Source organism: Mercenaria mercenaria, chromosome 9, assembly GCF_021730395.1.
Source record: "Mercenaria mercenaria strain notata chromosome 9, MADL_Memer_1, whole genome shotgun sequence".
Taxonomy (NCBI): Eukaryota; Metazoa; Mollusca; class Bivalvia; order Venerida; family Veneridae; genus Mercenaria; species Mercenaria mercenaria.
The window spans coordinates 81,904,313-81,914,589 of record NC_069369.1 but is presented as its reverse complement, the minus strand read 5'-3'; positions in this window follow the sequence as shown (position 1 = coordinate 81,914,589).

Sequence of the window (10,277 nt, the reverse complement as noted above, 5' to 3'; positions counted from 1 at the left end):
CATTTAAATAGGTTGCTTACTTTGTATCGAAAAATATGCACGAGTTTTTCATCGAAAATGTTGCGCGACTTTAAACGAGCAAAACAGTAGAGCAGGTATATTATTTCCCGAAAAAATGAGTAACACATTCCTTAATGCAATAGATATCTACTAATACTCTTTCAGCACACGCATCTTCTTTGATCTGTATTAAATAAATTAGATTATCTAGATGAATTTCTGTTTAAACTTTTGTAACACTGCAAACATCGGCCTGTGTGGCGACACACATTAAAACGACGTCAGAAGTGACGCCAAGGACCCGACGTGAAACTTAACAGTCAAGTCTGTGGGTAACTTTGTACGAATTCTGCAATGGTGATTTTGTGCGACTTGAGGAGCGCAGTATTATTCCGCAAAAGAACACTTTTTTTATTATATTACCTACGCTTCCACTCATTATCATTATATAAATGATAGAAAACTGTTAGTTTAGGTAAATTAAAAACATATCGCCGGCAAAGAACTTTTTTAACGCGACGACACATTAATGGCTCCATAAGTGACATCATCCACCTGATATAAAATTTAGGGCTCAGTATGGAAAATATTTACGTTTCATGTACCATTGTAACTTAATGGAGTAAGAAACTGAGTTTGGTGGAAAATATTGACTTTCAGATGGAATAAGAGTATGGTATTACCTTTGAACGATATATAGAGTTGAGCGTAAAAATAACTACGTGCCTATAAGAATAAAATTGATTCCTATTTTAAAGACGTAGATCTGTTATTGTTACAGTAGTTCCTTTTTTCAGAAATATATTTTGCTGATGATTCATTTCTGTGCGAACCACCAAAGTGTAACGGAAATTCAGTTACTGGGAAAACTGAGGAATGCGAAAGGCAGGTTCTTTCATTATATGGTGTATAAGCAACTAATATGTATAATAACGAAACAGATATATATATATAGTAGAGAGACCAATTACGGCAAAGCGCCTAGCAGTACAAACGAACACGCACATGCCACAGCAAGTCCACTAACCCAATAAGGTTAGGTTCGGTGCTGCTTTATATACGAGCCCGAATTGTACTACACATTCGTACTGGTTCAACATTTGCATATATATACTCAAATCTCTGTTTTCATGTCTCATAAATCAGCAGTGACATTTTAGTCTTTTTAACTGATTGGGACCAGAGAAGCTATATTTTCTCTCTCTAAAAGTTAACTGGATCTCAAGGATACTTTGAATATATATATATATAATTTGCATTAAGGGATATAATTATATTCAGAACAGTTGACTTTCCCATACGTGAGATCTGCTAGGATACAAGTTCGCATTATAAATTATTATATAGTAGAGAGAATTTATATGAACTAAATCACCACCACAATATACCAGACCAGTTACGGCAAAGCGCCTTGCAGTACAAACGAACACGCACATGCCACAGCAAGTTCACTAACCCAATAAGATTAGTTTAGGTGCTGCTTTATATACGAGCCCGAATTGTACTACACATTCGTACTGGTTCAACATTTGCATATATATATAGTGTTTTGACCTTTGACCCCTAAGTGGGACCTTGACCTTGATGCGAGCCATCCAGGACATACGCTCTACATGTCGTCCCGATGTGGTGAACATTTGTGTCTAGTTTCTTTGAAATCCTTTAAGGGGTTCAATAGTTACAAAACGGACACGAACTTGATAACGGACAGACGGGCACCGGGGCTATAACATAATACTTCCCTTCGGGCGTATAAAAAAATAAGGCAAAAATCCTAGTTCAGAGGGTTTCTTCGAAAATAGTAGAGGATATTTATTCAAACAAACAAGCTCCCCTGAAGAAAACCTAGGACTCCAAAATAAATGGAAAAGTCTGACTGGATTTGGTTTCCGAGATGACATGTCAGTTGAATCCGGTTTAAAAGAGTATTTCGGTTACATTACCGTTTTCAGGTATCTCTCTAGCATATTTGCATTTAGTAATAATAAGTTGTTCTCAAACATTCCTTGAGGTACACGGATTTCGAGGTTATATCCCATTGTCTTGCTTTGTGAAATTTCATGGTATCTATCGAAAAAAATGTATTGTTTCTTTCGTTTTGCAGGAGGTCTGAGTTACCTGCTAATAGTTTTGACTATTGACCGGCAAGCCATTTAAATGTTTTATTGTGTTATTCAAAGATTTTTGTGTCAGTATTTTACTTTAGTCCCATATTTTCGCCAGCCAATATCGAAGGTTTATGTAAGGATTCGTGTAATAACCTCTCATATGTCACCGGATGCATACATATTGTCAGACTCCAGGCAACGACTACCTCTCCTGGCACCATATTAATCACTACCATCACAAATACCACGTGACCATTGAAATCACAGGACCGTTGGAAAGAAATACAAATATAATTATTGTTATTTTTTTATTCTATATTTCAAATCTATTACGAACATTAGCCTAAAATACCCACAACAGTTGCAATAAATAAAATCTAAGTTGTAAATGTTGAATTTTTTTTTATCAAAATCTTGTAAAAAAAAACTGTCAGGGGAAACCATTGCGTAGGAAACTGATGCACTGTATGTGCATGCTTAATACAGGCACCCAGTGTAATACAGTAAATATGAAAGAATGAAATTTGTAAGTTAATAAAATGATCTACTTCTTTCCCCGAATTTTCCCTTACTTTACCTTTTTTTACCTTATCTAATTAAGGTATTTTGAAAGTTTATGTCTTTCTATGAATATGTGTCTCAGAATGTTTATATGTTTATGTTAAAGGTGGTTGTGGATAGTCTAGCTATCACTGAGCAAAATTCTATAATGCTATTTCATTTCACAATATTGTATAATATGCTTTGTGTTAGGCTCACTACTTTTAGCATTGCGTTTCATGTTTTTGTGGAAATTGTAAATGTTGATGCCCATATGGCCAAACGTATGAAAATAAACTTGAAACTTGAACTTGTGTTTTCAGACGTATTTTGCTCTGTCGTGTTTGTTTGGGACAAACAATTGCAGATTCATGTACAACGGGTACTAGTACATCGTCTGATTATCACTCCATTAAAGTTAGGCAGTGCATTGATGGTCACTTCTATCATAAATACAGGGTTGTTAGCGGCGAACAGGTGAGAAATTCCGAAATTCCTTGAAATCCTTTCTGCGTTATAAAAATATTTATATTTAGAGCGATTAAATCGAGTTTTGACATTGTAACAAATAGTCTTCCGAAATGTAAATAATCTAAACAAGTTACTTTTTTGTGAAAGAAAATTAATCTCCCGGTCCAATTTGTCATTCTTCCACTTCTTCAGGAGCAATCACCTCTTCCAACGTTTAACCCCAACTTTTTTCGACAATTTTGAACTAATCTTGACGCCCTAAAAACGTAGCATAATGAGATACTTTTCTGGTAAATAATATATTGTTGTAGTACCAACGGTGAAAATAAATTTTCAGGGCTGTTATTCGGCATACTTTCGTCTAAACTGTTCATGTAAAAAATAACAACGTTCAGTAAAATGATAGGTTTTCTGCTTTTATCGTGTCCCTAGTCAGTCAAAGAACTGATGTCAACAATTCTCTTTCTTTCCTTCAGTGTATTTTAAGTGACGTCATCAACCATTTGAATAATAACCGCCGAACGCTCGATGCTTAATTACGCGATTCGGACTTCATATTTTTAGAAAAAGTGCGTGTTCTTAAACATTTTTTCCCGAAAAAAATCAGAAGTCGACTTTTTAACTTAATTTAAATTACGGTATCTATGTGTAGGCTTTCACGAACATGAGGCTCTGTAGATAATAATACCTAAAGTATCTTATCCCTAACTGTATGTGCCTGCAAGTAATTTTGTTTTAAAATAAATAAATGTATTTGTAATTTCGTAATAAAATAACACCACTGTATTTTAGGTGTATCCAGAGTATTTGGTTACGTTTGGAAGTTGACAAAACAGACATTACAGTAAATCAAGATAGGAAAGTGTAGAGCACGTTCTGAGCGTACAAGAGCCGCTCACTACAATGCAAGCTACACACAAATTGACACTGTTGTGGAAAGATATAGCAGATGGAGTAAAGATGGAATGCCTCCAATACAGATCAAGAAGAAATCTTTTCATCATAACGAGCAATATATAAAAAAGAAGGATTACACCTCATATGTTTAACTTATAGAATGACACGGACAAAAGACAGGGTGAAAATAGGGTCAATGTCTTGGAACTGTCAGCTACCTATATAAAGGAACTTGGGGTATATGAATTTATCACAACCAGCTTCACACGTGTTAAACAAAACAGTGCAAATATAATAATTCATGGCCAAGATGTTCTCATACATAAGTGATCAAGACTAATTGTATAAAATATAATACAATTGAAACCAAGTATCTCAACCTCGCTGTATGTTGGTACAACTTTCCGGTCAAGTTTGATAATTTGCAAGATTGCACGACAAATACGAGAGCAATGACCCTTGTAATATAAAAAAAATGCAATATTTTACATTGATTATACATTAGCAGCAATATTTTACATTGATTATACATTGGCAGCAATATTTCTCCATCAGTCTTCATGAAGCTTAATTGTGTCCAGATTGCTCCAATAATACCAGATTTGAAGCCATTAAATAAGTCGAAAGTGTCACATTTCACATTGTTAACACAAATGTCTTTAAAAGGCCACTTTCTAGAGCAGCCGCCTTAATGGAATGTAGGAAGAATTTATTCGGCAACAAGATCATAATTTTAAATCAAAGTAGATAATGAAAAAGACCGAGCCAATAACAGAGCAGTAATGATCCTTAAATCTGTCAAAATTTCTAAATTTCACAAGTTTATCACATACCGGTATTCAATTACACAATAGTGATGGCTCTTTAATTTCAACTTGTCACATTTCACATTGTTTTAAGGCCACTGTTTTGGAGAAATTGTAATGAAAATTACATTGAATTGCCACGTGATTTGCAGATACATTTATTCAATAATGGGCATTTCCCCAGCAGCATCCGATCACACTGTTTACGCATTAGTAGGCACATGTGAGCAATAATCATGAAATAAACACTGTATGTATGTATATAACCACTGATTCCTAGACAAACTTAAAACTGGACAAGTTGAAATGATGCAAGTTATGGCCATTGATTTAGTAAATATAACTGTCATATTTCACATGTTTACACATTAGAAGCAACATTTCTTGGAGCAATTTTCATTATGACCCATTCTATCTGTAAACAACTTATCACAAGAGTTATGGCTCATAAATTTGTCATAATTAATGTGTTCTATATTGTTTACATATAAGAAGCTACATTTCTTTCAGTCTTCATGAAACTTTCAATTAATTTAAATATGCTTAAGTTCTGGTGCAGTTATCGGAGGTATATCAAGACCTCTCCATAGTGTTGGCTTTCACACTAGGATTTAGACTAATCTCCTAATTTTACGGCGTTAGATTTCACTTTCTAGCGCCAAATTACTGTGAGCCAGTCTAAAATGGCCCAATGCGCTTGCGCACAAGTAAGTTTTGAAATCCTCTAAGACGAAAATAATTGTTCGTTTAAAATATAGAAATATAGTGTACTACTATTGTTACAAATGTTGGAAACGGTTCAGTTATTAATAGCAAAATATATAAATATATATTAACTATTCTTTGTTCACAGTATTCAAAGATATGCATATACATTGAATCACGTTAAAACATATTTCGTTCAATAAAATAAATTCATTGTTTATCTGCCCCGTTCGTTTGGGCCACGGAAGATCTGCCGGAATAAGAAGAGCTCTTCCGAAATGCTCGATTGTGCGTCTTCTGTTTTTAGAAGATCTTCTGTGTCTTCCACCCGACAGTCGGAAGAGGTAGCAGAGATGTTAATCACGTGATCAAAACAAGGCACCAATTCAACATATAAATCTTACAAACTGAGTGATAAACTAGAACAAATAAAATGTTTAGAATTTCTTTTTCAAATAGCACATTTACAATACCAATCTCTGAAAAAATAAATTAAAAAAAAAAAGATATATTTTTTCACTTCCGGCAGACGTCCGTTCGATTGGGATTTTCTTCAAAGCTTTTCTAAAGCTTCTCAGAAGCTATTCTCTTGGGCCCAAACGAACGGGACAGTTGACAAACAAGCTTGTCAGGTGAGGTTCTCGCAAAAATGGTAAGATGCCAATTTGGCAGCTTTCACAAGGGCCAAGTTCGGACTTGGAGCCAAAGACTTCAGTGTACAATTATTGCAGTGGTAGCTTTTGAACATTTTTAAATGAAATTCAGTAACTAGGAAATGCTTGGGTCTACAGTCCTCGGATTGGCGGAGGTTGATCATATCCTGAAGATGACTTATTGATTTTGAGATCATTAGGTCGTGGTTACAGTGACCTGGACCAGGAAAACAGTTTCCAGACTATTACCCAAGAAAGCTTGGGCCTAGGATCTCTAAACTTGATACGAAGGTTGGCCATCACCAACAGAATGATGACCCCTAAAAGGTCACATTAATCTGCATCAGGGAAACTGTTTTTCGTATATAGCACAACCTATCATATAACCAGAGACATAGATAACAATTGTTATCTATGTTTCTGATATAACTTTAAAAGGAACATTGGACCTCTCCTGGGTTTCTTTTTTAAAAGAAGCCTACTTGTGAAAATTGATACGATTCCTCTAATAACAACATAGTTTTCCTCTAATAACAACATAGTTATATGGTCCTTTGGTCAATCAAAATCACCATAGTTCACATTTTAGCATCACACACCTCATTTCTGGAGAAATCTTTAAAATAGAATATACATAAATAACACAGAGAGTTCAAAAAGGGCCATTAATTCTCTGATAACACAATATTCATGGCCGTGATTCAGTAGTAAATATACTGAAACCTAAAGTAACTAACGTGTACAGGTAATCTGGTTAGCGATATAGGGCCATCATCGCCATCTTCTTTCATTGTGTATTTAAAAGCCTTTTATATAAATTGCAAGCGTTATTTTGTCAGTATTTATACAGACTGTCATCCACTTTATTTTTACGAGTAAATTATTTTTGAAAGTTTTATATTTTGATAACATATTTCATGTGATTGTTTTTACTGAATAAATTATGTAAGTATCGTTAAAACATCATGCATTTGTTTTATTGTGAATTAAAAGCTTTTATGTAATTGGAAGCTGTTATTGTATGTATATATGACTGTTGTCCCTTATTTCGATAATTTCTTTTTGATAATTTATTTACTTTAATAAATAGTGATGTTTTTTGTAGAAAAGCATATGTTCCCAATAGCATAGTTACATATAGCAAAATTATTTGTGGTTGGTAGTGTTAGAAATGTTATATGCCTGTTGTTCCTCATTGCGATATTACTTAAAGTCAATATCTACTAAGCCTACTTCAGAAAACTGGAAACGGTTTTTCCATGTTCCCCACTGTGACTTGACCTTAGATCGGAGTGAAACCAAAATCACTGTTGGTGGTCAATCTTACTTGCATGTCCAATCATCCACTAAGTTCACATCTTCAGTTATTCAAGTTATTGATATGGAACGGTTTTCTATGTTCAGGCCCTGTGACCTTGACCTTTGATGAGTGACCCAAAATCATAGGGTCATCTACTTGTCCAATTCCTACTAGTTTAAATTCTGTCAAGTGGTTTTTAAGTTATATGGAAAGGATTTCTTGTTCATTCTGTGACCTTGACCTGTTGAGTGACACAAAAAACATAGTTTGTCATCCTAGGAAGTTTCATCATCTGGATCGTGGTTCTCAAGTTACTGACCGGAAATGGTTTTCCATGTTCAGGCACCTGTGACCTTGACCTTTTATAGAGTGACCCCAAAATCAGTATGAATCATCTACTCTGCATGACCAATCACCCTATGAAGTTTCAACATTCTGGGTCAAGTGGTTCTCAAGTTATTGACTGGAAATAGTTTTCCATGTTCAGGCCCCTGTGACCGTGGATAGAGTGACCCCAAAAACAATAGGGGTCGTCTACTCCATAAGCCCTACCAACCTATGAAGTTTGAAGGTTCTAGGGCAAATGGTTCTCAGTTATTGATCGGAAATGAAGTGTGACGGACGGACGGATGGATGGAAAGGGCAAAAACAATACGTCTCCCCAAGTGGTACCCTAACAGCTATGTTTTAATTTTCACATTCTTGATGAAGAGTCACCCAAGGATTGGTAGAGGGTCATCAAAGAACTTTCTTTCCGACTGCTTTCTGGCAAGTATCCACCGCCATCTGGGTTTATGGTCTGTCTTTTATATGCATGCAATGACAATTCGCTGACTACAAGGAATGGTTCTTGTTTTGAATGTGTCGTACTTGCGTTATATCAATTAAGCTAAAGCCTGTAAATTCACAATGAATGTTACATTTGTAGTTTAGATCTTTAATCAATACAATAACGTATAAATTCAAGCCAAAAATAAAACTGCCACATTACATTCCTCATAATACCATATGAAGTCAACAACATGGAACTACATTTCAGACTATTTCACATGTAACACTGAGAAGGCACTCCTATTTGATGTAAACAGTCCTTTTAATGAGGAAGAAGACAGCAGGTGCCCCTTAAAATCATTTCAGGTATGGACAGGCATGTGGTTTGAACCAGCCAGATAACTTCCCCACATGAAAGAACTCTCAATCCAAAGTTGGGTTTCAAACTGTGCTATATAAATCTGGTAGGATATTTAAACCACCCAGCCATCTTTTCTATTCCAGAGTACTTGGGACATAGTTAATAAGCAATGACCTATTGAATGTAATTGATTTTTTTTATTATATATTCAGATTAGCACATATATATGACTTACAGTTTGTGTAATACATAAAAACATGTGAAACAAAAACAGTAATCAGTGCATATATCAAAGGTGTGTGTGACATACTTCAATATAAAAATTAAATTATCAACAATAACAACACCATGAAGTTCACAATTAAACTGCAACAACAATGGTCTGAAGGACACCTTTGGCGTTATTAAAACTGTTGCCAACAAATAAGCACAAAGGTGAATACAATATCCCTCATTATTTGTATAAGTGACTTTAAAAAATCACTTATCTCCCTTTTTTAGTAACTCTTCGAAAGCCTTAAAGATTAAATGACATACTGTTTGTTGTAACTGATTTGTTTAGGCTCTTCTATGAAATATCACCAAATAAACAGCAAATCAACTAATTTGGTAAATAGCCTGATAATGACTACTACAGATTTGCCGGTGTAGTATTCTAACATGCCTACTATGGTTGTTTCTTACTTTCATATCCAAGGTTTGTAGACCAGTCTCAAAATGCAGCCCTGCCATTGGTCAATTTTAAATTTGTGCTCAGAAACAACCAATCATGTGCTAGAGTTTCTCAGACCGGTATCAAACCTTTTTTTTATAACCTTGGGTCCTGGGCTAATGGAAGTATGAAAACCAAGCCCAGTATCATTTTGCTCAATATGGAAGAGGTCTTCAGCAGAAATGTTGGGTTTAAGGTCACATCAACACAATTATAGGTCATAGCTATTTTCCAGCTTTTCACGGTGGAGGAAGACCCCAGATGCCCCTCCGGACATTATTTCACCATAGGCCAGCAACTCGTTAGAACCACCAACCTTCCATAAGCATGCTGGATGGCCTCCTCACGAAGAATTCTATGCCCTAAGCATGGCTTAAACCCACATTGATGAGGAGCAATTCGAAGCCAGTGAAATTAACCACTCGGCCACGGAGGCCCCCTTCACCCAATTATGAACACAACTTTAAATATCTTCAAGAGAATTATATCAAAAGAGCTCTAAGCTCAAAGCACTGCAAGCACAATTATAACATATGGTAACACAATTACTACCTGATTTATCAGGTGTATACTACTGTAAGATATTTTTAACTTAAATGTTTGACAAACGTTTTTTTATTTCATTTTTTTTTCAGTGTTTTTAACTAAATACCACCACTTTTGCAGTTCTATAAAAATAGCAAATATCCCACAGATCTGAATTTCACTGCTTTTTCCAAAAAAAATACCCTGAAAGTTTAGGTAATAGATCGTTTTTTGACCTAATAAAATTAAGTTGTGCAACAGAGCTCAGTGAAGCAATTAAGCAATAACTTGATTCCTAAGAATGGCAATAAGTGATGTATAACCTTACTTATAATTATACTGAACAGTAAAAGAAACTATCCAGATGTATAACTGGGGTACTTTTTAATAAAAAATTAAATTTGGACTTTTTTTCTTCATATCATATT